General features: G+C 51.9%; 1 non-coding gene across 1 annotated transcript; it reads right to left on the bottom strand.

Moving 5' to 3' along the window:
• Positions 1-20,038: 20,038 nt before the first annotated feature.
• On the bottom strand, positions 20,039-20,111 carry trnak-cuu. Its single transcript has one exon. It is a non-coding gene; the product is annotated as a tRNA-Lys (tRNA).
• Between the last annotated feature and the right edge of the window lie 3,325 nt (positions 20,112-23,436).

The raw sequence follows: 23,436 nt of genomic DNA, 5'->3' as shown, positions 1-23,436 counted from the left end.
GGGTCAGGTTATGCAAGGCGTTGGGCTTAATGTGCACGCGTCATCCTCGGCCCTGGACAGGGTTGCCTTCTCACAGGCAGCAATGGTAGCATGGTGGTTAGCATCAATGCTTCACAGCTCCAGGGTCCCAGGTTCGATTCCCGGCTGGGTCACTGTCTGTGTGGAGTCTACACGTCCTCCCCCTGTGTGCGTGGGTTTCCTCCGGGTGCTCCGGTTTCCTCCCACAGTCCAAAGATGTGCGGGTTAGGTGGATTGGCCATGCTAAATTGCCCGTAGTGTCCTAATAAAAGTAAGGTTAAGGGGGGGGTTGTTGGGTTACGGGTATAGGGTGGATACGTGGGTTTGAGTAGGGTGATCATGGCTCGGCACAACATTGAGGGCCGAAGGGCCTGTTCTGTGCTGTACTGTTCTATGTTCTAATGCGCCAGAGCCAACATTACATTGCCGGCTCGCTGCGGGCCTTGGCCGAGTCTCAGCAGGTCATGGCCCAGTCGCAGCACGCCATGGCTCAGTCACAGCAGTCGATGGCACAGTCCCAGCAGTCAGTTGCGGAGAGCATCAACCACCTGACACACGTGCTGGATGGCGTCGTGCACTCACAGGTTGAGATCGCACAGTCCCTGGCGGGAATGTCTAACTCCCTGGACTCCGTCTCTGCAAACCTTCGGATCCTGGTGGATACCGTTGCAGGCCTCCAGGACTGGCAGCGCCAGGTGTTGGTGGCGCGATGGGGCACCTCCCCGCTCGCACCTCTGTCCCAAAGTGAGGCCCGGGGGCCACCGGGCTCCCCGAGGGAGGAGGAGGTTTCGGGGCCCGACCCATTAACTCCATCACGGGACGTCCCGGAATTCTCGGCCTCCCCCCGTCCCATCCCTGGTGCATCGGGTGGGCAGCAGGCAGAGCAGGGTGGCACAACGTCACCCGAGACGCCCGCAGAGCAGCCTGGCCCATCAAGGCCGAGTCGCCCCAGGAAACGCTTGCCGAAGGAGAAACGAGTCAAAGGGGGCGATTCGCAGCAGTCCTCCTCCACTCCTGCTGTATCATCTGGGAAATCACTTAGACGTAGTGGTAGGGCCCGTAAGGCAACAAAGAGAGACACTGAGTAAGTTGGCACGGGTGAAGGGCACAGTTTAGTTGAAGGGGCTAGGGCGCCTGTAAATTATTGTTCACATTAAACGCTGTTCCACCTTACTTGTAATACCATGTGATTGTTCCACAGCCACAGGAATCGTGATGGTGACCAAGTGTCGCTGGGGTTGACGAGCGGTGAAACTTCGGTGCCGGCTGTGCAGTCCCTGCCCCTCCCCCCACCCCCTCCCACAGCTAGCCCACGCGGGCACGTGATGGAGTGTCCGTGACGAACTCAGCGGCCACCAAGGTGGATGGTTCAGCTATTGCCATGGGTCAGACTCTCTCTAATGATTCTGAGCTCACAGCTCATCGCAGAGCGGGCTGTCATCATTCCACATGGCACTGATCACACCCGCTGACACAGCCATCAATGTTGTGCCATACCGTCTGGACCCAGTGGTAAGGGTGATGTCGAAGTGGAGCAGTGTACACTGAGAGGGGGTGGGGGGCGGGGGGGGGGGGGGGGGGGGTGTTGTAGTGGTGGCAGTTGTGTGTTGAACCTCTGCACGACTAGCGATGCAGGTGGTGGTTTGGTGTTCAGCGGGGACGTCGCATGCGACGCGTGAACCGTGCTGCCACCAAGGCGTTGCGTGCCCGCCGTCCTCGCCGGGTCCGTCGTGCTGCCTCCTGGACATCACCAGCACCTGGGTCGTGTCTGCGTGCTGCGCCCGCCACTCCGCCAGCCTCCTCCTCCTCCTCCTCCCTCTCCTCCTCCTCCTCCTCCTCCTCTGTGCTGGCACCACTGCCACTGGCTTCTCCCTCCGCCTCCTGCAGCAGGTCATCTTCCCTCTGCATCGCGATGTTGTGCAGCGCACAGCAGACCACTACAATGCGAGCGACCCTGTCGGGCTAGTACTGCAGGGCCCCTCCGGAGCGGTCCAGGCACCTGAATCTCATCTTCAGGAGGCCAAGGCAGCCATCCACCACACCCCTGGTTGCTGCATGGGCCTCGTTGTATCGGATTTCCGCATTGGTCTGGGGCCTCCGTATAGGCGTCATCAACCAAGACCTCAGCGGATAACCCCTGTCGCCTAGCAACCAGCCCCTCAGCCGGGGGGGACGTCCCTCAAACATCGCAGGGATGTACGACTGCGCCAGTATGTAGGAGTTATGCACACTCCCTGGGAGCCTTGCACAGACGTTCATGAACGTCATGTGGGGGTTGCATACCACCTGGATATTCATGGAGTATGTCGCCCTCCTGTTTGTGAACACCTCCCTGTCCCCTGCAGGCGTGCGCATGGGGACGTGAACACAATCGATTGCCCCCTGTACCATCGGTATCCCGGCCACGCTGGCAAATCCACGAGCTCGTGAGTCTTGAGTTGCTCGGTCCTCGGGAAAGGTGATGTAGAGGTCCGCGATGGCATAGAGGGCGTCGGTCACATCCCGGATGCACCTGTGCACCGATGACTGGGAGATCCCGGAGAGGTCCCCGCTCGGAGACTGGAAGGAGCCGGTCGCATAGAAGTTAAGAGCGACCGTCACCTTGATGGCAACCGGGATCGCGTGTCCTCCCCCCGTTCCATGTGGGGCGAGGTGCGCCACGAGGTGACATATATGTATCACCGTCCGCCTACTCAGCCGGAGTCTCCTCCTGCAGGTGATGTCCGTTGTTGTTAGGAAAGATATCCGGACACGGTACACCCTCGGCCTTGGTCGTCGCCTCTGGTGCTGTGGCTGCACCCTTACTCTCTCCTCCTCCCCCCCATGCTGCTCGACGACTGGCAACTCCTCGGGCCTTCCTTCTGCTGCTGCAGCTGGCCCTGCATCCACTGCGGGTTGTGGCTGTGGATGCTGCTGCATCGCCAAATGCAGTGCAGCGGCCCCAACCACTGCGCAGAACATAGCCGTTCTGTTCGCAGACATTGTGCTAACCTACAGAAGGGTGGTGGGGGCAGAGAAACGGGACATGTTAGACGGAGGTTAGTCGACATCTCGGCAGCCGCCTGCCACGGGATACCTGTCTGTCCCGGTGGCCTGGTCGCGCTGCTGACACGCGGGCAGCCTAACCCCTGGTCACTTTCTGCATCCAACGGGCAGTTAACTACGTCCTCCTCACCGGTGTGTCAGTGGCCTGTGTCCGTAAGCCACAGGGGAACCAGCGGCCGTGTCCTCGTGACCGGCACGCCATGGCATGGGGGCAGACATTTTGTAACCGGGGTTGGACGAGTCACTCGCTCACTCTCTCCCTACCACCCCCCCCACTCCCACTCCCCCCTCCGTCTCCCCCACTCCCCCTCCTTCTGCCCCACTCCCCCCTCAGTCTCCCCACTCCCCCCTCAGTATCCCCCACTCCCCCCTCCATCTCCCCCACTCCCCCCTCAGTCTCCCCCACTCCCCCCTCAGTCTCCCCCACTCCCCCCTCCGTCACCCCCACTCCCCCTCCATCTCCCCCACTCCCCCCTCAGTCTCCCCACTCCCCCCTCAGTCTCCCCCACTCCCCCCTCAGTATCCCCCACTCCCCCCTCCGTCTCCCCCACTCCCCCCTCAGTCTCCCCCACTCCCCCCTCAGTCTCCCCCACTCCCCCCTCTGTCTCCCCCACTCCCCCCTCCATCTCCCCCACTCCCCCCTCAGTCTACCCCACTCCCCCCTCCGTCTCCCCCACTCCCCCCTCCATCTCCCCCACTCCCCCCTCAGTCTCCCCACTCCCCCCTCAGTCTCCCCCACTCCCCCCTCCGTCACCCCCACTCCCCCTCCATCTCCCCCACTCCCCCCTCAGTCTCCCCACTCCCCCCTCAGTCTCCCCCACTCCCCCCTCAGTATCCCCCACTCCCCCCTCCGTCTCCCCCACTCCCCCCTCCATCTCCCCCACTCCCCCCTCAGTCTCCCCACTCCCCCCTCAGTCTCCCCCACTTCCCCCTCCGTCTCCCCCACTCCCCCCTCCGTCTCCCCCACTCCCCCCTCAGTCTCCCCCACTCCACCCCGCTCTGGACCCCCTCCCGTTCTTGGGGATGCCTTCCCCGTTGTGGCCAGACTCCAGCAGTGCGCTGAGCGGTGCGCTGAGCGGTGCGCTCACCTACTCGAAGCTCTCGTCAGCCAGCACGACTGGTTGACGAACTTCAAAAGCAGGTGTGTTGGCCGGCGTGAAAACATGGCGTGAGGACGTCGGGACTTCGGCCCATCCGGGCCGGAGAATAGCGGGGGGCCAATAAGTTGGGCTTCTGGTCGTGTCGGGGGGTCGTTCGAGGTCTTTGCCGGGAATGCCGACGTGTAGTTTGTGCGGGGTTCGGAGAATAGCGGGAGGGCGTCAGACCGGCGTCGCCGTGAAAATATGCGCGGGCCGCTATTCTCCGAGCCGGCGTGAGTGCGGAGAATCGCGCCCACTATGTCAGTCACACACTCCAGAAAGTTACAATGGAAGATAGTGCACTTTTACAAGTATAAGCCAAAAGAACAGATAATGGTTCATGTGTCTTTGTGGGTCTAGTGAAGAAGGAAGCTGGTTTCCACTCTTGGATTGTAGTTCTGATAAGTTTGGGTAGTGAGGGTTAGATATCAGGGCTATTGCAGGATTCCTTCGATGTGAACAATGTTCAGCATTCAGATTGAGCACTCGTGGCTGTTCTATTTGGACATCCAATTTCTTTCCAGGTGAAATTGGAGCTTTGAAATCAGTCAAGAAGCATTTTTTAAAAGGCTCTCAAGCCTCTTTGTTCTTAAAAGGTAAAGGTGGCACAGGCCTTTTCATGCAGCTGCTGTCATGTTGGTGTTATTCTGTAGACTGTCATCGGTCTCTTCTAAGTTTTAGGATAAAATAATTTCAGTATCAGACAACCAGTTTCAGTCACATGTTAACAGCCAGTGATTTACAATAGACGACATTTTATCACAGTCTCACACTTAACCTGGTCTTGTAAAATTCCTTTGTTGCATTGCAAATCTGGAGACATGTGGCAGGATTCTCCATGAACCGACTGGGCGGGCAACTCCGGCGCGAAGGAGTGGCGTGAATCCTCCACAGCTTCAGGGGCAAGGCCTGTGCCGGAGTGGTTTGCACCCCGCCTTCTGGCGTGGAAGGGGCTTGGCGCCACGACAACCGGCGCCGAAGGGCCTCCACCGGCCGGCGCGAATTGGCGCATGTTCGGGATCGCCAGCGTGTGCTGGCAATATCCCAGCGCATGCGCCGGGGGGGATGATCTCTGTGTCGGCCATCGTGGAGGACCACAGCAGCCGATGCAGAGGAATAGAGTGGCCCCACAGCACAGGCCTGCCCACGGATTGGTGGGCCCCGATTGCGGGCCAGGCCACCGTGGGGGCACCTCCCAGGGCCAGAACCCCCCGTGCCCCCCCCCCCACCCCCACCGCGGACACCCCGGAGGCCGCCCGCGCAGCCAGGACCCGCCGGTAAGTACCTACTCTAATTTACGCTGGCGGGACCGGCCGAAAACGGTCGGCCACTCGGCCCTTCGCGGGCCGGAGAATCACCAGGGGGGCCACTACCAGCGGCTGACGACCGCGCGGCGCAATTCCCGCCCTCGCCAAATCCCTGCCGCCGGAGAATTTGGCAGCCGGCGGGGGCGGGATTCACGCCGCCCCCGGGGATTCTCCCGACCCGACTGGGGGGGGGGGGGGGGGGGGGGTCATAGAATCCCGCTCAAAGTCTAATAGATCATTCAGGGGGAGGGGTGGTCCTCATCCAGTATAGTTCAATTTGGAAGTTTTTGAAAGCTTGTTTATTCTGGGTTGACGTTGTAGAGGTTCCCCTTGGCAGTCATCTCAGCAGTTCATCAGTGCCTATTTTTAAATAAATAAAGGTAGTTGCAGAAACTTTCATATGAGCACAGCCCATGTATAAATATACAAATAGGACATTCATTTTATTGGGCTTGACATAGCTGTCATCTCAATGTTTTGCCAGATCATGTGCACTGTCCACTTTTAAATAAGAGTCTCCAAGAAATCATTGAAATATGCTATTTGACATTGCAATCACCCAATGAATCAAGACGGTTGGGTATAAAACTATCAGCAGCAGCAGTAAGAAAGTCACAATATCCCTGTCAGATAAACAGATGATGGAATAAAGCCAAAATCTTACCTTATCAGTAAATTTCTAAAATATCTAAGGTGAAATCTATTTTTTTAAACATTCCTGCTTATATGAAACATTTCACCGTCATATTCACCAATATTTCCAAGCAGCTGAACTTAAATTATACCCTGATGTTTCCACAATACCTGTCACTGTTTATAACCCTATAAATGAAGCAAAAAGGGAAAATCTAAATTCAACAGAACTATTTCTTTTCCTTTGCCTATTGCAGCTACTGTTGTTGATTGTCCTGGGGATATTCTTAACCTGTCTCTTAACCTGCCGTTACTGACACTGTGTCTCTTTGTGACACCTCAAGCATTTCAACCCATTGATGCCTACAGCCAGTAGATAAATTGAGAAAGAAAATCAAAATTGAATGCTATTGTGTCCCTTCTGCTCCCATTGCTGGTCCTTTACTTGAGGCTGTTAGCTGCAGCTGCCTTCACTTAGCTTGTTACTCGCGATAGCACTGCTCCTTATGGCTCGCCAGCCATTTTCCACTCATTCCATGCCTAGTTCTGTTAGATACATCAAGCAACCTGGATCTTTGAGCTCGATCCAGTTCTTATCATGCTACCTGATATTGTCTCTCCCGGCCCTATTGGACTGTGTCACCATGATCATCTCTGTGCTATCAAATTAACTATTTGATCAAATTCTTTGGACACTTTTAAACACTGGGAGAGATAAAGCTGCCTTATTTGTTGCCTGTCAAAATCTCTGTGCCCTTGTTGCCAATTCAATCCCTCTCCTGGGCTGCTCAGTCAGTCTGAACCAGATGGTGGAATCAGAGTGAGAAATTAGCATACCTCTCTTCTGAAAATAGAAAAGTTGATCATGAACAAGAAGAAATCATGACGGCAAATGTTGACGTGTTAAAATTAATACATGAAAAATTGTGGAATATCAGTCACTCATTGTATTTTTCCCAACATATTTAACACAGGAAATCAATTTGGATTTCACAGAATTTCTTCCATTGTTTATAATGTATTGGAAATGGCTTGTGAGCCACAGATTTTCATCTAATTAAATTAATCACGGATTCTAAAACCTCAGCTCAAACATTTGAGCATATAATCCAGGCTGACACTTGCGTGCAGTACTGAAGGAGTCTGCATTGTCAGAGATATTGCCTGTTTGCCCTCACAGGTGGGCATAAGACACCTCATGGCGCTCTTCAAAGAGGAGTAGAGGAGTTGGTCTCGTTTCTTACACCACGTTAATGCACAGTACAATGCTGCTGAAACAAATTATTTGGTCATTTATCTAATTGTTAGTTGCGGGAAATTTCTCTATGCAAATCAGCTGCTGTGTTTGCTTTCTGACCATGGTGGGTACACTTCAAAAGTATTTCATAGTGGGGTGCCTTAGGATGCGTTGAGATTGTGAAAGGCATTTTATAACTGCTATTTAGATTGCTCTCCTCCATTGATAAATGCTGCATAAATATCCCCATGGCAATACTCATGTTATGATATCCACAGGGCTCACTGTGATGTTCCCCTGTGAGTTATTGTCTCTATGTTTTATCTTTGGTCAGATGAAGGCATACGGTGTGATTAATAGATGCCCCCAACAATTGGAATCTCATTCAAATGGTCATTTCTTAGCTGGAGGTGCCAGTGGTGACAACGTGTGAGCTGTTTGACATGAGGGAAATCGTACCTAATCCGGATTCAGAAGACCAGATGGTCTTGAAGATGTTATACTTGACACCAGACCAGGGCCAATTTTATAAATTAGCAGCCTTAGTCTTGGGACTCATATGGCAGGAACACATGTCGAGAGTTTGGGCACAGAGCCTGCCTGATTCATGACCTGCTTGAATTTCCATTAAAAATATTTCGTACTAGGGTCCAAATTGATAATATTTACCTCAATGTCTACATGGGCCAGTAACGGCAAACCCTCTGGTGATAGTGATTCAGAATGTTTGGCAGCCAATGAAACAGTCATTTACTTATATACTTGTGCCTGTTGTTGAGTGCAATATGAAGCAAAAACGCTGGGCTGTTGGGTGGCATGGTGGCACAGTGGTTAACACTCCTACCTCACGGTGCCGAGGACCTGGGTTACTGTCCGAGTGGAGTTTGCACATTCTTCCCATGTCTGCCTGGGTCCCACCCCCACAACCCATAAAGATGTGCAGAATAGGTGAATTGGCCACGCTAAATTGCCCCTTAATTGGAAAAAGGAATCGGGTACTCTAAGTTTAAAAAAACATGCTGGGTTGGATATTTGTTTGAAGGTTAGGATCCCAATTGTGGGATCACATTCGGGTACCGACCCAGCATCATGTTCAAAATAGTCACCTGACACAACCTTCAAAGGAATTGCTAAATCATAGCCAGAGGGCACTCCCGCCATCAATTAAGGATGGTGGGTAGGCTCCAGAATTTGGACAGCCAATTTGGAAACCCTCCAGAACTCTAGAAGCTGCAGCCTGCAAATAAGGGAGGGATGATAAAGAACAACGAAAAAAGAAAAGTACGGCACAGGAACAGGCCCATTGCCTCTCCAAGCCTGCGCTGACCATGCCGCCTGCCTAACCTAAAATCATCTACACGTCCGGAGTCCGTATCGCTCTATTCCCATCTTTTTCATGTACTTGTCAAGACAACTCTTAAACGTCACTATCGTATCTGCTTCCACCGCCTCCTCCGGCAGCGAGTTCCAGGTACCCACCAGCCTCTGTGTAAAAAATTTCCCTCGTACATCTCCTCTAAACTTTTCCCCTCGCAGGTTAAATCTATGTCCCAGAGTAATTGACTCTTCCACCATGGGAAAAAGCTTCTGACTATCCACTCTGGCCATAACCCTCATAATTTTGTAGGCCTCTATCAGGTTGCCCCTGAACCTCCGTCATTCCAGTGAGAACAAATCAAGTTTATTCAACCTCTCCTCATGGCTAATGCCCTCCATACCAGGCAACATCCTGATAAACCTCTTCTGTACCCTCTCCAAAGCCTCCACATCCTTCTGGTAGTGTGGCGACCAGAATTGAACAAGTGTGGCCTAACTAAGTTTCTGTACAGCTGCAGCATTACTTGCCAATTTTTATACTCAATGCCCGGGCTGATGAAGGCAATACCATATGCCATTTTGATTACCTTCTCCACTTACATTCCCATTTTCAGTGACCTGTGGACCTGCACACCCAGATCCCTCTGCCTGTCAATATTCTTAAGGATTCTGCCATTTACTGGATATTTACCACCTGTATTAGACCTTACAAAATGCATTACCTCACCTTTGTCCGGATTAAACTCCATCTGCCATCTCTCCGCCCAAGTCTCCAACCGATCTATATCCTGCTGTATGCTCTGACAGGCCTCACTATTATCTGCAATTCCACCAACCTTTGTGTCGTCCGCAAACTTACTAATCAGACCAGTTACATTTTCCTCCAAATCATTTAGATATATATTACAAACAACAAAGGTCCCAGCACTGATCCCTGTGGAACATCACTAGTCACAGCCCTCCATTCAGAAACTTACCCTTCCACTGCTATCTTCTGTCTTCTATGACAGAGCTAGTTCTGTATCCATCTTGCCAGCTCACCTCTGATTCCGTGTGACTTCACCTTCTGTACCAGTCTGCCATGAGGCACCTTGTCAAAGGCTTTACTGATGTCCACGTAGACAACATCCACTGCCCTACCTTCATCAATCATCATAACCTTTTGAAAATAAATAATCAACAGCTGTTGGACCACCATTGAGGCAGCGGGAGCTCCACAGGGCTGCCTGCGACCATAGCTGTGGTTGTGTAGGCCTGGCAACTGCGAGGCCTAAAATTGATCCTGGATACTGAGCCTCCACCCTGGTCTATTGTCAGGTGGCCTCCTTCAGTCATCAGTGGGGGAGAAGGGGTGGTGGTGGTGCTGGGGCTGCTTGTTGGCTGATTGGAAAATTGAAGTAGTGCTTTGATTATAGATATTAATAGGCCTCTTCGAGCTACCTGCTGCTTGTGGGCAAGGTAAATGCCACCCTTCACAACCTGCCTCCTTAACAATAGTCCAAAGATGGGAAGATGCCAACAACGGCATGTCAACCTGTTCTGGGAAATTCCCGACTTGCCTGCCTCTGTTCCCACTTCTGGCCAGCTTCCCATTTCCAGCTTACTGGCCTAAGGGGTAGTCAACATGTGCCTGCCATAAAGTGTGAAACATGCAGATCAGCAAGTCCCCAAACTCTACGGAAATACTTCCCAAACTCTCCACCATATACGGAAACAAGGGCAAAAAGAACATGAGTCAACTCCGAGGTCCCTTAAAAGTGATGGACAGAACTTACTGGTGCTACATTTCTGTGAAGCACCTTGGAATAAAAAGCTCTATCTAGAGGCAAGTTTTGTCACAATCCTGGAACTCCCTAACTAACTGCACTGTGGGAGCACTTCCCCTGTGTGGACTGTAGTGGTTCAAGAAGAAGGCTGATCACCAGTTTCTCAAGGGCAGCTGGAGATGTACAATGGGGTGCAGACATTTCCAGCGATGCCCATATTCAAATTACTCTTTTTTTTGAAGGCTAACAGAAAGATAATTGAGGAAACAGCTGTCTCCTAAAATGATAGTTGCTGTATTTGAATCTGTATGATCTGGCGATGATTATATGAACAACATTAGATATTAAAATTAATCATTGTAGATATGCTGGTGATTGCAAGAATCTGCAGTGTTAGACAAAGCAATAGAAGCAGTCATCCGGATGCCCTTTCATCTGCCATTTGATTGTCTTATCTCTTTTTTTAACTCACCTAGTTGGTCTTTGAATTAACTATTTAATATTCTCTGCTGTGCAATATCAAAAAAGCCTTTCCTTCTGTCTCCTCGCTGTCAAAATCGCAAACACTTGCAGATGCTGCTGTATGCTCAAAATTATTGCAAGCTATATGGCAATTTATTTTCTATTAAGAATGCAGTTATTCCATTGTGCTGGTAAATAAATGGAATGCTTATAGTAAGAATGTGTGGGCTTGGCTGCAGAAACGTATTGACTGTTCCTGGGAAATGTGGCACAGATGAAGATCTGCTGCATATCTCCACCGACTGTAAATAAAGACAGAGTTATGAGCCATTTCAATCACTCTGTTAAAGCCACTGAGCATCTGAGACGGTTCAGTAAGAGCACAAGGATATTCATGTGAATAGATCATTGCTACGAGAAGCAATTTCACTTTTGTGTGATGAATTGGGGACTGCAGTCAGAAAAAGAATAATTTGGTGGCCGCAGACTAGAAAGCCAATGGTAAATTGCAGACCAAATCATCAAATTTTGAAGGGCTGGTATATTATTTTGGAGAAAGGCTACATGTGACATGAACTGTAGCTTCCTTTTCTGCGAGCAACTCGGAGACATTGATCAAACAATTCAGCGAACTTGGGTTATTTCTGAAAGCGATTGCTTAGACTTCTGCGTCAGTTCAATACCCTCTCTCCGTTTTAATTCATAAAATATGTAGGTGTCAGAGGTGCACAGCATTGTAACATAGAATAGCACAAGCCAGATTTGCACTCAGCGTATTAATTTGCTCATCTCAGCTGTATTATAAGAGGAGATTACTGATTGAAGGTGACATCCTTTACTCAACAGTGTAAAAGAATGTTGGCAGGTGAAAGTATTCATCTCCCAGCGGTGGCTCGCGGTAATATTGCCAGAAACCTGGAAGCGAGTCTGCTGCCTAACATTTGGTCAAAGTGTGAATTTTATGAAGCTCTTTGCAGTCGACAAGACCAGCTTAAAAATGAAACTAGGACTGGGGAAGAAAAGGATAAAAATTTGTTTGGCCTTGGTAGCTTGGCTATCATTTCAACATTTCTTCAGGATGAGATATAATATACGCTTCCTTCATGTCCTAAGATCAGAAGTTCTGCCTTCTAGATTAGGCAAATTTATGGGGCCAGATTCTCTGGCCTCCCTGGGACGTGTTTCTGGGCGGTGAGAGACGGCCCGCCATTGGTCAATGTCAGGATCTTCTCAGCCCGCGGCTGTGCATGGGATTTCCCATTGAATCTATCCCAAGCCTCTCGGAAGTCCGTGGCGGGGCAGCACCGGCGTGGGACCAGACGAAGCTGCCGGCATGGGCAGCCAGATGATCTGGCCCATGGAATTGGCTGTATAGGAACATAGAATTCCTACAGTGCAGGAGGAGGCCATTTGGACCATCCAGTCTGCACCTACCCTTTGAAAGAGCACCCTACCTGGTGCTGGTTTAGGGGCTGGTTTAGCACAGGGCTAAATCGCTGGCTTTGAAAGGAGACCAAGGCAGGCCAGCAGCATGGTACAATTCCCGTACCAGCCTCCCTGAACAGGCACCGGAATGTGGTGACTAGGGGCTTTTCACAGTAACTTCATTTGAAACCTACTTGTAACAATAAGCGATTTTCATTCATTTTTCATTTCTGGGATAGGTCCAATCCCCGGACCTATCCCCCTAAGCTCACCTAACCTTTGTACACCTGGGGGAAATTTAACATGGCCAATCCATCTAACTTGCACACCTTTGAACTGTGGGAAGAAACTGGAGCACCCAGAGAAAACCCATGCAGGTACAGGGAGAATGTGCAAACTCTACACAGTCACCCAAGGTTCAATCGAGTCCAAGTCCCTGGTGCTGCAAGGCAGCAGTGCTAACCACTGCAGTCTTTGCGATGGAGACTCGGGGTGAGATTTCCTGGCCTCCCCGTGGCATGTTTCTCAGCAGCAGGAGTTTACTCACCATTGGCCCATGGCAGGATATTCTAGCCCCACCGCTGTCAATGGAATTTCCCATTGAACCCACATCACACCTCTGGAAATCCACAGTGGAGGGGTGCTCCGTCTGCGGGACCAGGAGATCCCACTGGCGTGAACAGGCAGAAGATGATAGAATCATCGAATCCCTACAGTGCAGAAGGAGGCCTTTGGCCCATTGAGCCGGCACTGGTCCTCTGAAAGAGCACCGTACCAAGGTCCCGCCCTATCCCCGTCACCCCACCTAACCTTTGGTTAAAGGGGCAATTCTGAATAGCCAATCCACATAACCCGCACATCTGTGGACTGTGGAAGGAAACTGGAGCACCTGGAGGAAACCCACGCTGAGGATGTGCAAACTACACACAGATAGTCACCCAATGTCAGAATATAACCCGGATCCATGGCTTTGTGAGGCGGCAGTGCTAACACTGTGCCACCGTGCTGCCCTTGCTCGCCCAATGAAGCATCAGAAAATTAGCTTGGTGTTGAGCAGAGGGTTGAGGTAATGACAAGTCAGTTTCACGTGAGATAGTTGTAATGGAGGAGTATAGAATAAGTCACAGGGAAATGTAATTTGTGGCAGAAACCAAAGGTGGTGGCTATGGTCTTTTCTCGTTGCTTAGCTGGAGTGGTTTGCAGCTCATTTAAAAGTCATTGGAAATATTTTTGAAAGATAACTCCATAATATTGGACAATGTCATTAAGGGGCAACATTAGGAAGCGGAAGGCACCTAGGCCCAGATGAGATGTACCCCAGGCTGATGTGTGAGTCTAGGGAGGAGATTGCAGGGGCTCAGGTGCTAATTTATAAATCTTTTCTGGCCACCTTTTATCAAAGGCATTTTCGATATATACATAAGCAAGAAATACAAAAGGCAACCATGGCAACAGGAAACAAATCCCACCCTCACTGCACGCCCCCCAACAAACACCCCCCACTCACCCTGCTGCCACCCCGGCACCCGCCCCTCTTTTCCAGTTATTCATGCCCCCCCCCAAACAGGAAATAAAATGAAACATGCCCTGCTGACGACTTAATACTCCTTAAAGAAGTTGATAAACAGCTTCCACCTCAAGGTAAACCCTTCCTCCGAACCTCGAATGGTGAACTTGATCTTCTCCAAATGTAAAAACTCTGACAAATTACTCTTGTCTTTGCCTTTAACGTCTCCGAGTCCCGCCAACATAACAAAATCTGTCTCCGGGCTATCAGACAGGCAAAGGTCAACACGTTGACCTCTCTCCCTACCGTCACTCCCGATTCTCCAATACCTCAATATTGCCACTTCCAGATTCAGGGCTACCTCTACTCCCAAAATCTTTGACACTATGTCCAAAAATCCCTTCCAAAACTCCCTCAACCTCGGACACACCCAAAACATATGCACATGTTTCTCCGGCACCTCTCACACACCGCCCACACTTATCCTCCAGCCCTGGATAGAACTGACTCAGCCTTGACACCATCATGTGGGCCCTATGCACCACCTTAAATTGGATAAGGCCTGATCTCGCACATGATGAGGACGCATTCACCTTCCATACTCAGGTCCCCAACGCCGCTCCCAACTCCTCCTCCCACTTGCACCTAAGTTCGTCTACCTCTCCCTCTTCATGAACTCCCCATACATGTCCGCAACCCTGACCTCTTCTACTGCATCCTTGAACAGGAGCTTTTCCTGCAGCACCAGGCTGGGCTGCATTGGAAACTTCGGCATCTCCTTTCTCTCACCTGCAGATACCTGAACCCATTCCCCTTCGGCAACTGATACACCTCCTCCAGCTCCTCCAATTCTGCAAACCTCCCTCCAACAAACAGATCCCTAAAATATTCGATTCCCACCTGCCGCCAGCTTGTATCCAACCCCGCCGGCACAAACCTATGGCTATCACAAATCGCCTTCCAATCCAAAGTGCTGCCGACACTGGTTCCAAACACTCAGTGCCAATACCACCACTGGGCTCGTGGAGCACCTGACCGGCAAGAATGGAGCCTTCCAAGCACCCCCCCCCCCCCCCCCCCCCCCGCCTCCCCCCACTCCGCCCCCACACAAATCTCAAAATCATCCCGTTAACCTTCCTAAAAAAGGAATTGGGCACACAAGTCAGGAAGTTCTGGAACACAAACAAAATCTTTGGCAACACCGTCTGGACCGGGCCCGCCAGCAACAATAGTAACACATTACACCTCTTAAAGTCTGACTTCATTTCCTCTGCCAAGCGCACCAAGTTTACCTTCTGCAATTCTGCGCTATCTGTATCCCAATGTAATGAAAAGCTGCCCTCATCAGCCGAAGCGGGACTTCCCCCAGCCTCCTCTCCTGTCCCCGTGTATTAATTACCTCGCTTTTCCCTATATTAAGGCCGAAAAGCGGCTAAACTCCGCTAAAAACCCCTTGATTCTACCACGTTCTCTACCACGTAGGAAATATGTAGCAGGAGGTCATGCGCGTGCAAAGAAACTTGTTGCTCGATCCCCCCCCCCCGCTCAAATTTTCCACAATCACTCGAGTCCCGAAGTGCCATTGAAAGTGGCTCAATTGTCTGGGAAAAGGGCAGCGGAAAGAGTAGGACCCTTGCCTTGTACGCCGGTGTAACCCAAAATTTTCCGACCCGACTTTGTTCATCCGAACACTTACCTTAGGCGCCTTGTACAGCAGCCAAACCCAATCCACAAACCCCTGTTCAAACCCAAACCAGCCCAACACCTCGAACAAATACGTCCATTTGACCCGGTCGAAAGCCTTCCACGTGTCCATTGCCACAATCACTTGTACTTCTTCGCCCTCCGAGGGTATCATTATCAGATTAAGCAGCATCTGCACATTTGCTGACAACTGCAGCCCCGTCACAAAACCCGTCTGATCCTCTCCTATCACCGTTGGCACACAATCCTTAATCCGCGTCGCCAGCATCTTCGTCAACAACTACATTCAAAGCGAGATGGTATGATCGGGTGGTAGGATCCACACTGCTCCAGGCCCTTGTCCTTCTTTAATATGAACGTTATCGAAGCCTGAGGCAGTGTGGGAGGCACTCCCCCTTGCCATCTACTGATTGTACATCACACCTATATGGGGCCCCAGCTCCAACCCCAACTTCTTATAGAACTCGAATGGGAACCAATCCGGACCCGGAGCCTTTCCCACCTGCATTTACCACATGCAGTCCATCACCTCGTCGGCCCAATCAGGGCCCCAGTCCCTGCAACCTCGCCTGCTTAGCTGTAACAAACTCTATCCCGTCCAAAAAGCCCCTCGTCCCTTCATCCCCCAATGGAAGCTCTGAACTATACAATCTCCGGTAAAAAAACTCAAAAACCCTGTTCACCCCCTCCAGCTCCGATACCACTGTGCCCCTATCATCTCCCACCCTCCCAATTTCCCTCACCGCTGTCTGCTTCCTCAACTGTTGTGCAGCATCCTCCCCATATTCATATACCTCCCCCACTGTCTTTCCTGTGGACACCAATGCAAACTCCATCCAGAGACCCTGCGTCTCCTTTAATAATGCTTCCTCAGACCCCACCGAATATCCCTGTCCACCCTCCGAATGTCCTCCACCAACCTTAACCTCTCAACCTGCTCTACCCTCTCCCTCTGCGCCTAAATTGATATAAATTCTCACTTTATCACCGCTGTCAGCGCCTCCCACAGCGTGGCGGTAGGAACCTCCCCCATTTTGTTCAGTTCCACATAATTCTGGATGGCTGCCCTCACCCTCTCGCAATCCCCGTTGTCTGCCAATAAACCCCTCCTCCAACCTCCACCGCAGCTGCTGAGCTTCCCCCTTCGCCATCTGCAAGTCCACACAATGTGGCACATGGTCAGAGACCACAATCGCCGATTACTCCGATCCAACAACTCCCGCCAACAGCACCTTACCTAAAACAACAAAATCAATCCGGGAGTACACCCGATGCACGTGTGAGAAATACGAAAACTCCTTCGCCATCAGCCTCTCAAACCTCCATGAGTCTGCACTCCCATATGTTCTATAAGCCTCAACAACTCCTTTGCCATGGCCAAAACCTACAGGGACCTAGGACATGACCAGTCCAACCTAGGATCCAGCACCATATTAAAATCCACCTCCCCATAATAAGACGGTGCGTGCCCTGGTCCATTCCGGTAGAGGTTTTTGCTAAAATCCACCTCAGAAAATCCACATCATCTCAATTTGGGTGATATACATTCACTAGCACCACTGGCGTCCCCACCCCATGGTGCATGCTCCCATGCACCATCACAATCTACCTCCCGGGTCATTTCCAATACTTTCCCCCACACCGTCTTATTGATCAGCACTGCCACCCGCCTTGCCTTCATATCCAAGCCCAAATGGAACACTTGCCCCACCCAACCCTTCCTCATCCTCATCGGTCCCCCAGCTTCAGGTGCATTTCCTGAAGGAACACAACATCCAGCTTCAAACTCCTGAAATGCGTGGAGACGCAAGACCTTTTAACCGGGCCATTCAAACCCTGAACCTTCCATGTGATCAACCGGGTTGCCCCCCCCCCCCTCACGAATCATCCAGAGCCCCTCTTTAACCTCCTCCCCCAGACCCATGCCTCACCCACCCTCTAGCCCTCCCCAATATGTCTGCCGTCACCTTTCCTTAATCAACTGCACCACACCAACTCCACCCATGCTTGCATTCCTCCCCATCCCCTCCCCCTCGTAAACAAAGAAATAGAAAACCCATCCGCCCTCCCACCCCCACTCCCTCCACAGATTGAGCCCCCGCTTCACTCCTGTTAACTAGCCAACCAGCTAGCATGTTGGCCCTTACTCAAGGCCGCCACCTAATCCCTCCCCCCAGCCGCCCTTCACCCCTAATTCCCCAAAAAACGTAAAACACACTTCCCACTCCGCACCCAGACACATTAAATACACCAAGCCACCCGGCATGCAGATCCAAAGTTCAATGTCCTCACATCTCCCAGTCCATTGTCTCTCATAAATTGACTCGCCTCCTCCGGCATGTCAAAATAAAACTCTTGATTCTGGTGCGTGACCCACAGACGAGCAGGATACAACACCCCAAACTTCACATCTTCCTTGTGGAGGGCATCCTTGATCCGATTGAAACCGACCCACCGCTTGGCCAACTCCGCACCCAAGTATTGGTAAATCTTCAGCATGTTTGCTTCCCAGGTGCACTTTCTCGTTTCCTTCACCCACCTCAATATCTGCTCTTTGTCAAAGAAATAATGTAGCCATATCACTATTGCCCTAGGCAGCTCTCCTGCCTTCGGCCTCCTCCTCAACGCTCTGCACACTCGATCCACCTCGGGGCGATGGTCAAAGGCCCCCTCTCACTCCAACTTATCAAACATAGTTGCCACATACTTTATAGCCTGCGTTCCCTCAGTCCCTTCAGGCGGACCCATGATCCTGAGATTCTGCCTCCTGGAACAATCTTCCAGGTCTTCCACCTTCTCTCTCAATCTCTTCTTGCTCTGCCATGAGCACCATCTCTACCTCCAGTGAGGCGAGCCGGTCCTCATCCTCCCCCATGACTCTTCCACCTTCTGGGCCGGGATTCTCCGCTATCCGGCGGGGCAGACCATACCAGCGCCGAGAAGTGGCGTGAAGCACTCTGGCGTCGGGCCGCCTGGAAGGTACGGAATCCTCCGCACCTTCAGGGGCTAGGCTGGCGCTGGCAGGATTGGCACCGAGCCAGCCAGCGCCGAAGGGCCTCCGCCGGCCAGCGTGTGTTGGGGCATGCGCGGGAGCACCAGTGTGTTCTGGCGTTATCCCAGCGCATGCGCGGGGGGTTCTTCTCCGCATCAGCCATGGCGGACCGCTACAGCGGTTGGCGCGGAGGGAAAGAGCTCCCCCACGGCACAGGCCCGGCAGCAGGTCGGTGGGCCCTGATCGCAGGCCAGGCCACCGTGGAGGCCTCCACCGGGGCCAGATCCCCCCCCCCCCCCCCCCCCGAGGACTCCGCAGGACGCCCGCAGAGCGAGGTCCCGCCAGTAAGGACCTTGTTTGATTTACGCCGGCGGGACTGGCCAAAAATGGGCGGCTACCCGGCCCATCACGGAGTGGAGAATTGCCGGGGTGGCCACTGCTAACGGCCCCCGACCGGCGCAACGCGATTCCCGGCCCCGCCGAAAAACCGACGCCGGAGAATTTGGCAGCTGGCGTCGGGGTATAATTCAAGCCGCCCTCCCGCTGATTCTCCGGCCCGGCTGGGGTTAGGAGAATCTCACCCCACCTGCAGTGCCAGGCCCTGCACCTCCAGTCTCTGCTCCACTCTCTCAATAGCCGCCCTAAGCGGCTCCACCACCTTTGTCAGGTCTTCTGAGGCCACCTGCCTCGGCTGCTAGAACTTTGCATTAAAAAGTCCACCAGTTGCTCAGTAGACCATTGGGCAGGGAACGGCACCCCAGCATCCTCGGCCAACATTTCCTCTGTTACACCTCAAATAATCTCTTGTGCAGGCTGCCGCCTCTTACTCATTATACTCCTTGTCTGGTAAGCTATAAACCGGTCCCGCCGGTGGAGCACTTCTATTCCTCGGTGTTCATGTACCTCACACCAGAAAACACCCCTTAAACTGGGTGAAAAATGATCAGGCAATTCCACTTTGAGTGGGAGCCACCAAGTTTGCGACTACTCACTCTATGGCCACCACTGGAAGTCCGCGACAGCTAATTATTCAAGAAGGGAAGTAGGGAAACACCAGATAATTATAGGCGATTGAGTCTAACATAAGTGGTAAAGAAATTATCGGAAACAATTCTCAGGCATAGAATTAATCTCCACTTGGGGAGGCAAGGAGTAACCAAGGATAATGAGCATTGCTTTGTCAGGGGACATGGTGGCTAACAAATGTGTTTGAATTTTTCAAGGAGATGACTACGTGTCTAGATGAGGGTAGTGTAGTTGATGTCTACATGAACTTCAGTAAGGCTTTTGACAAGGTCCTGCATGGGAGACTGGTCAAGAAGGCGATGAGATCCATGGAACGTTGAGAAAGTGGTTCCAAAATTGGCTTAACGACAAGAGGCAGAGGGTGATTGTCAAATTTGTGTCTGGAAGCCTGTGTCCTGTGGTGTTCTGTGGAGATTGGTCCTGGCTCCCTTATTATTTGTAGTGTACATTAATAAGGAAGAGCCCAACGTGGGGCTCGAACCCACGACCCTGGGATTAAGAGCCCCATGCTCTACCGACTGAGCTAGCCGGGCTTGTTGTAGTGGACATTAATGATTGAGACAGGAATGTGGGTGGTATGATCAGTAAGTTCACAGGTGACACAAAAATGAATGGTGTGGTAAATAGTGAGGAGGAATGCCTTAGAATACAGAATTATATAATAATACTAATATTTATTGTCACAAGTCGGGCTAACATTAATACTGCAATGAAGTTACGGTGAAAATCCCCTAGTTGCCCCATTCCGGCACCTGTTCGGGTACACAGAGGGAGAATTCAGAATGCTCAAATTACCTAACAGTACGTCTTTCGGGACTTGTGGAAGGAAACAGGAGCACCTGGAGGAAACCCACGCAGACACAGGGAAAAAGTGCAGACTCCGTCCAGACCTAAGCCGGGAATCGAAACTGGGACCCTGGCATTGTGAAGCAACAGTGCCACCATGGTGGGGTGGTCAGATGGGCAGAACAGTGGCAAATGGAACTAAACCCTAAAAGGTGTGAGGTGATGCATTTTGAGAGGACTAACAAGGCAAGGGAATTCACAATGATGGTTGAATGCTAGGAAGTGTAATGGACTAGAGGGACCTAGGAGTGCATGTCCAAAAATACCTGAAAACAGCAGCTCAGATAGATAAGATGGGTAAGAAGGCATATGAGATACTTGCCTTTATTAACCGCGCATAGAATAAGGACCAGGGGAGTTATTATGGAGCTGTATAAACTGCTAGTTAGGCCACAGCTGCTGTACTGTGTGCGGTCCTGGTTGCTATGCTATAGGACAGGTGTGAAAATAAAAGGTAATTACTGCGGATGCTGGAATTTAAAACAAAAAATAAAAACAAAGCTTTGACAAAGAGCCATCCAAACTCAAAACATTAGACACTTTCCGTCTCCACAGATGCTGACAGACCTACTGAGATTGTCCAATATTTTCCCTTTTGTACAGGAAAGATATGGGGCTGGATTCTCCGCACCCCGACGGTGAAAACGCGGCCGATGCCGGGGTGGAGAATCGAGTTTCATGCCGTAATCGAGCCCGGCGCTGGTTTGGCAATTCCCCGGGCACCGAAAAGCGGCTTCACCGGGGAGTATGCCGCGCAGCAGGGGAGCCATTGCCAGAGGCCCACTCAGCAATCCTCTTCTCCCGACCAGCTGAGTTCCCGACGGCCATTTGCCACTGTTCTGGAACGAACCTGTTATTGCCGGTCGGACTGCTCGCTTGGCTCAGTCCGCGGCCGCCCTAGTCGGGGGCGGGCGGATCGGAGACCGGGGGGGCCTTTTAGGTGATCAGAGATTTAATATGCCGGGTTTGCACGCCGGGCGCATGGCCGATCCGGGTGGGGGGTTGGGGGGGGGGGAGAGATCTCGTTCTTCGGTCTGCCTCCGTGGTCCGAGTCCGCCATGGAGCATGGTGCAGCCACGGGAGGCCGTCATCGTGCGCATGCACAGCCACTGACCCGGAAGTGGCCCTCTGCAGGGCTATGGATTTGTTTCACCTTATTTTCAGGAATTTCGGGAGTAAAACTCCACCGTTTTGACGTCGGCGTGGGGACGTAGGGCTGGATTCTCTGCAGCCCGGCGCCATAATCACATTGGACGCGGGGGCGGAGAATCCAATTTAACGCTGACATCAGGCCCGGCGCTAGTCCGATGATTCTCTGGGACCCGAGAATCGTTGTGTTCGCGGAGTACTCCGCGTGGCTGGGGGCCCATTGTTTGAGGCCCGCCCAGCGATCCTGTGCTCCTGACCGGCTGAGATCCCGACGATGTGGTTCTAACCACCTATCACCGGTTGGGATGCTTGCGTGGCAGCTGCGGACTCAGTCCGCGGCCGCCCTGGTGGGAGGCGGGGGGATCGTACACAGGTGGGGGGGGGCCTTATAGGCAGCCGGGGCACAGATCGGCGCGCTCGGATCTTTGGACGCGCGGCCGATCAGGGTGGTCTACATTTTTAATCTGCCTCCGCGGTCTGAGTCCGCCATGGCACTCGGCACGGCCGCTGGAGGCCGCTGCTGTGCGCATGCGTGGACTCAAAACCGGAGGTGTGGGGGCTCGTATCTGCAGCTACTCTGGGTCCCTGCTATCCCCCTTCAGGTCAGTGAATCGGCTCCATTTTTTCACAGGAATCTTCAGAGTGAAACGTCAGCATTTTTACCCCGGCGTGGGGACATAGTCCCGTTTTGGGAGAATCCCGCCCATAGTCTCAATAATGGAGAATCCAGCCCTTGATTGTGGTAGAGAGGGTGCAGAGGAGATTCACCAGGGCGTTGCCTGGACTGTGGCATTTCAGCTATGAAGAGACACTGGTTTGGTTGGGGCTGCTCTCCTTAAAGCAGCGAAGGCTTAGAGGGGACCTGATTAAGGTGTACAAAATTATGATGGATATAAACAGGGTGGGTAGGAAGAAGCTTTTGCTATTAGTAGATGGGCCAATAGCTATAACCAGATTTAAGGTAAGGAGCAGGAGATTTAGAGAGGATTGGAGGAAAAATGTTTTCACCCAGAGGGTGGTGGGAATCTGGAACTCACTACCTGAAAGGATGGGAGAGGCAGGAACCCTCACAACATTTGGGGCAGCACGGTAGCATTGTGGATAGCACAATGCTTCACAGCTCCAGGATCCCAGGTTTGATTCCGGCTTGGGTCACTGTCTGTGCGGAGTCTGCACATCCTCCCCGTGTCTGCGTGGGTTTCCTCCGGGTGCTCCGGTTTCCTCCCACAGTCCAAAGATGTGCAGGTTAGGAGGATTGGCCATGATAAATTGCCCTTAGTGTCCAAAATTGCCGTTAGTGTTGGGTGGGGTTACTGGGTTTGGGGATAGGGTGGAGGTGTTGACCTTGGGTAGGGTGCTCTTTCCAAGAGCCGGTGCAGACTCGATGGGCCGAATGGCCTCCTTCTGCACTGTAAATTCTATGAAATTCTATGATTGAGAAGTATTTAGATGAACACTTAAAATAGCATAGCGTACAAGGCTACGGACCAAGTGCTGTAAAATTAAATTAGGATAGATAGATACTTGTAGACCGACACAGACACAATGGGCCAAAAGGCCTCTTTCTGTTCTGTAAAACTCTAAGATTCAATGACAGCCCTAACACAACAGTTTTGACAAAATAAAGCAGCGGTTAAGTTAACCAGATAGTAATGTCTCAAACAAAAGGAATCCCAACTCCTTCCAGCCTTGGGACTATACATCCTGTGTCGAACATCGAGGAGGTATGTCACTTGACCTCCCCCAAGCTGCACTATGATCTCATCTGTTTGACTGAAATCCAGCAGCTCCTGTTTGACTTCCAGAGCGCACTGAATTCCAGGCAACAGCCAATATGCTGTTCTGCCAGTGGCAAAAGAAGGA

Source organism: Scyliorhinus canicula, chromosome 4 (assembly GCF_902713615.1).
Source record: "Scyliorhinus canicula chromosome 4, sScyCan1.1, whole genome shotgun sequence".
Classification (NCBI taxonomy): Eukaryota; Metazoa; Chordata; class Chondrichthyes; order Carcharhiniformes; family Scyliorhinidae; genus Scyliorhinus; species Scyliorhinus canicula.
This window is presented reverse-complemented; position numbering and strand designations above follow the sequence as displayed.